Source organism: Dendrobium catenatum, unplaced genomic scaffold, assembly GCF_001605985.2.
Source record: "Dendrobium catenatum unplaced genomic scaffold, ASM160598v2 fragScaff_scaffold_421, whole genome shotgun sequence".
Taxonomy (NCBI): domain Eukaryota; kingdom Viridiplantae; phylum Streptophyta; class Magnoliopsida; order Asparagales; family Orchidaceae; genus Dendrobium; species Dendrobium catenatum.
In genome coordinates, this window is record NW_021318883.1 from 800,003 (window position 1) to 806,002 (window position 6,000).

Consider the following 6,000-nt stretch of genomic DNA (forward strand, 5'->3'; position numbering starts at 1 on the left):
CATTATCAAGCAACTAGTTAAGAGGCTCGGTAAGCATTAATAAATGAGCTTGAACATTAGCTTAAACGATATTCTTTTAAATGAGCTCAAGCTTGATCGAGGATAAGAAAAGCTCATTTAAAAAACATTTTTAATTGAGCTGAGCTCGAACAATGTCTTGCCAAACGAGCTTGAGCTCGAACAAACTAAAGCTCGGCTCGACTTGGTTCGTTTGTAGCCCTAGGTATAAGTCCTATGATACCCTTTCTCTTTCTAATTTCCAAAGTTAGGAGTAAGTCTTCCTATGCATACTTTTTTACCTTGCTTCTGGAGTTCGGCATAAGTCCTATGAAATCTTTTCTCCATCCTATTTTCTCTATACTTTACCATGGTGTATGGGTCTTCTAAGCCATCTCTCTTTAGTTTTTCTTTCATCAGCATCAATGCCATCTAGTATAAAATGGAGAATTGTTTAACAAAATCATATTTTTAGTAGCTTTATACTTTAGGATGCCCATATATTATATAGAAAGTTTATCTTGAGACTAAGACCTTAAATAACATGGATAGAAATTGAAAAGTGATCTGCCATTGATTATGTTCTATACTTGAATGTTTTTCCGAGGTCAAGACCATAAATAATTGGATAAAAATTAAAAACTGAAGTATCTGTTAATTACTATAGCAGTTAGAGGTTAGCAAAACGTTTGCAATAATAGATATCAATACTTTAGAGAAGCCTTATACTGGTTTCATTGATGGGAGTTGTCTATCTACAACTGCGGGGGTAACATTTCTTATTACAGCCCCTCCGCAGACCCTTCATTAAATAGTGCTCTTTGCAGGCCACTGGTTACACACTTCATTTTAATTATAACCCTTGAGAAGCCTTCTATTGGTTATGAACAAATTTTTGTAGTTTATTATTACTTTACATGCCAAAATGATGTGTACTTTATGCTGAAATCTGTCTGTATTGATAGTTTGAACTCTTCAGCAATCTTCTCCATGCTGCAATTCTTGCTAGTTTGAGAATGGATACATAATTTTCTGTTTCCTGTATGACTATGTTTTTGATGAGAAACAATGCCATCCGTGGCTGTGTTGTTCTAAATTCATATAAGAAGCATAGTAGAATTCCCTAAGCTACTACTGGTAATGAGATTATTAGTGCTTATTGTCCTTTAAGAATAACTTCTATTACAATTGAATCAGTTTCTAGATATGGTTGAGATGAATCCCCTTTCATTGTTTGATCATTTAATACTAGTTCTATTAAGCTTCATATTCAAGAAATTAGTTCCTTATTTAAACTCTTGAGTATCTTGGAAGGGGATTTGCTTAAATATGGTTGAGTTTCGAAGCCCATATATCTGTATCTATCTGTATATATTTACATACATTGTTTTGTTGAGGAACTAAGAGAGAAGGGAAAAGCCACCTAAGAGGAGACATGGTGAATGTTGTTATTGTTCTGTTTATTGCTTCATGAGCGGATCAAAGACTTGGCAGCACCACCAAATGAATCCTGCTAATCTCATTGGTCACCTATCTATGATAATTTTTTATGTTGAAGTTAGGTTTCTATAAACGTTTGTTGTGACTGGTATTGAACGTAGTATTCCTGCTGATTAAGCTGCCTTATCATCATAGCTTTTTGTTGGTGCAAAGAAACTTTTATCATGCACCACACTTAGCCTTTTCTTTATCTACTATTCCTGATGAAACTGATAGCAAAAGCTGCCGAGCTGAGCTAATTAAATCACTTACTTGCCTTTAGTCAAAAAGGAAGAAAGAAAACGAATACATGCCTGCTACTGCCGTTCTGTAACATTCCTTTGATTCTCATTTTGTTTTGCTTCATCATATCATCTATATTATTAATGGATTTCTAATCCTCTTAAACAGAATGGAAAAAATCTTTTACTTTTTTCAGGATGGTTAACCTGCTGAACATTCTGCTACCAACCCCGCATGGAGAGTGGGCTGCTGGTGGCCGAACTCCTAGAACGTAGTGCTTCATGAAAGTAGTAATATTTGATAGTTGGTTGAGTTCTCATAAAAAAACGTAGTAGATAATTACAGTTTTATAATAGAGTTATTTCAAAAAATAAAAAATAAAATACACGCGTGTCTAGGTTTTTTCTCTTACTTTTCTCCTCTCCTTCATCTCAAAATTCTGATATGATTGCATAATAAATCAATTGACATATTTAAGATTTCCAATAAAACCTAGAAACCTAGCATAATATTTTATTAGAACATTTAAGAGGATGAAAATTCTTACTTTTTTTTTCTATAAAGAGTTTCATACGGTGTTATTCTGTTGCTCGACTGAAAATTATTATTATAAACAAATTTTATAAGTGGCTGCGTTTCTCAATCTCCACTAAATTGAAGGACGTACAATTTGTGCAAATCTTCTAGAGTTTGAATTATTCTTTTTAACTGGCCGTCTGTTTGAGGGTAAAATATAGTACTAAAAGTCAATTTGGTACTCAAAGTTTCATGAATATTCTTAAACAATTTAGATGTAAACCTATCATTTATGATTGATACTATAAGTTTTTGTATCCCATGTAACTGAATAATTTCATTCCATATAATTTTTCTATTTTCTTCACATAATCTATCTACTTAACTAGGATAAAATGTGCAAACCTGGTTAATCTATCATAATAACCAATATAGCTTCATGACTCTATCTCTATTTAAGTAATTCATCCACAAAATACATTGCTATCTTATCACGTTTTCACTTTAGTATTGTCTGCACACCTAGCCTTTGATATTACTTTCTAAATGAATTATATAGCTAGAAAAAAGTGCTTCTTATGTAATTTTTTTTTCCTTTAATAGTCAACTTCTTGAACATATGTATCTCAGTAATTCATCATCATCAATTTCATAATCTTCTAAATGAGCTGTCATCATTAAATTTAAAATTTTCTAAAAATCAACATCCTGAGTTATTTACACCGTAAGAAACCTAAGTCTCCTATGAATATTCTCAATTAAAATAGCGGTACGAATTTTATTTAAGAATTCAAAGCTCGATGTCAAAGGAGGTAAGTATTGAAATTTTCAATTGGGACATGATCAAATTTGAATATTTATTTCCGGAGTTAAAGGAAAAAGGGTAGGAGGCATTTAGGATTATGAAATAATTTAGAAGTGCCTCAGTCTATCATAAGTGTTGGGCTTGATTTTGATTGAATGGGATTTAAGTTTGAATAGTCGATTATATTAGAAGGTTGAGAATAAATTCCAGATTGTTGAGGTCTTATATTTTTTAAAATGTAAGTTATGATTAGCTGAAGCTATAGACTAATATACAAAATTTTTTATATTTTATAAATTTAAGCATTTCATGTTGCATTTCATACATTAAAGAGAGTTGAGACAACCGATATAAAATAAATATGACATTTGCATGCAAGTAATGATGGATATCTGTTAATACTATAATTAATATGGGTTGACTATTAAAATATAATACTATATGTAGGAGGGTAGACTTGTGTTTTCCTTTAAATATAGTTTGTGATGTTATCTCGGTTGTAGCCTGTAATCATTTGACTGAATTATGCTGATGGGTATAGGGTAACAACTCTTAAATAATTATTAAAAGTCACCTATGAAATTAAATGATAAATAAAAATAAATGAAAAATAATATATGATTTGACAAATTGATATATATGACAAGTAACATATGAAAGGATAGAAACACTATATTAAAGTTGAATCTTCTGCCTTGTTGAATCCTACATTGATAAAATAGATAGATAAATCATATAAAATTGATGTGTATGCATAGATAGCATATGAATGGATACATGCATTAATAATATATGATAGATAAGAGGGATAAGACTGGTGATTGTTTATGTACATGACATGATAGGTACTAACTACTAATGACCACTGATTTTGAATGCTAAATTGATATATAATGGATTGATGTGAAACTAAAATGACACTATGTTATTGAATATGCTACTGATATGATTGAGTATATTATAAGCATTTATTTCAGTTATAGATATTGGTAACTTACTAGGATAAAACGCTCATTATATGATTTTTATATACCTTTCAGGGAAACATAAGGAACTTTGAGTATGAGCTGTGTTCTGGCCTCGTGTAGTCTTTTCATTTTGTAGTCATGTATATTCATCATGATGAGCTCATTTATTATATGCCTTAAACTAATATATATGTATCATGTTGGGCTTGTACTAGTTGTACACATTAGATTAATATAAATGAAATGCTATTTCTTTTCCTTTCATTTCTACAAAATTTGTAAGTTTTGTTTGAATGGTTAAATGATTATAAATGTAAACATAAAAGAGACAATTGATCTAGATCTTGGGGTGTGGCATATACTCCCAACAAAATAGAGTGCTGAATGTAAACATAGAAATCTTCTAGACACTGTTCATATTCTACTCATTGATTCCCACTTGCCCCCATCCTTCTAGGTTGATGCTCTTCTTACTGAAGTCTATATAATAGATTTCACTTACCTAGCAATTCTTTAATTTCCCCATTTCAACTCCTCTTTAATAGTACTCCTAATTATACCCATCTTCACTATTTTTGTTGTCACTGCTATCCATGGCTTGTCTCTAAACTCCCTATAAGCTAGCTCCCAGTTCCATCTAGTGTATTTTCCTTGGCTATGCCTTTGCCTAAAAAGGCTGCTACAATCTTGCTATAAGTCATATTCTTGTCTCTCAGCATATACAGTTTGGAAAATCCACCTTTTCACCACCACCGTCGAACTCAACATCATCTCCAACTTTGTCCGGTTCTTTACTTTCCATTCCACCATAACTCCCACATACATTCTCTGTGCCTTACTCCACATCTTTAGTCCTTACATGGCCACTGTCTCTAACTCATCTACTCCACCATCCACTTCAACTTTGCCTCGAACAACATCATTTCCTTTCCTTCAACCTCTACTTAATATTCCTCTACTCCACCTTGACATCCCATGAATACACACTTCTAAACAGGTTCCTTAAAACTCAAACAATTTTTTTTTTTATCTCAAGTATACCTTACAATCAACACCCATTTGTTATACTACTTCCATAAAGCATCCAAAATGGCGTCAAGCCTTGTCCACTTAATTTCTTGCACTCCAAACTAAGGGAACCTGAACTTTAGTCTCCCCATCTCCAAATCAACATGTCATAGGATGCAAATGAATATTTAAAATCAAACTACATGCTGATAGATCCATTGCCATATACAACGCATGTTTAGTTGCTCAAGGCTTCAAATAAGAATATGACATCAACTATCTTGAAACTTTCAGCTCTGTCACTAATTCCCCAACAATTTGATTGCTACTAATAGTTGCTCTCCCTTTCAATTGGCCAATCCTTTAACTTGATGTTGTTAATGCCTTTCTCCATGGCAAACTCATTGAAACTGTCTACATGTAACAACTATAAGGTTTTACACATAACACCCCAATCATGTTTGCCTGTTAAAAAAAGTTATCTATGGACTTAAACAAGCCCCTCGTCAATTGTTTGAACTCTTTCAATATATCTTACTCATCAAGGTTTTCATTCTAGCTCGATAAATCCATCATTCCTCATTTATAATCACAATAACATTCACATTTATCTACTTATCTATGTTGATGATATCCTTCTAATAGGAAACGATCAATCATTCCTTTCCAATCTTCTGTACAAGCTTTAGTTACAATTTCACATGTTTAATCTTGGGCCTCTCTCTCAGCTTCTTGGCATTGATATTACTCACTCCTCAAATGTCTATAACCTATCCCATAAAACTTACATGCTTGATCTTCTGTCCAAAGACAGAATGACTGTTTACAAACCACAATCCAATCCACTACCTTCCAAATGGCTTACTAATCATGAATTCTAAAACCAATTAGCAACCTAATTTAATTCCATCAATTAGCTGAATCACTTCAATTTCTCACTATAACAAGGACAGACAAACTTTCCCGTTAATAAAATCATTTGGC

The 6,000-nt window shown here is 32.4% G+C and overlaps 1 long non-coding RNA gene across 1 annotated transcript in view; it reads left to right on the forward strand.

Moving 5' to 3' along the window:
- The window catches only part of LOC114579491, a 39,595-nt gene extending 35,323 nt beyond the window's left edge, over nt 1-4,272 (forward strand). Inside the window, exon 2 of the long non-coding RNA XR_003700518.1 lies at nt 4,081-4,272. This is a non-coding gene — a long non-coding RNA (uncharacterized LOC114579491). The remainder of the gene's footprint in view (nt 1-4,080) is intronic.
- The last annotated feature ends 1,728 nt before the right edge of the window (nt 4,273-6,000 follow it).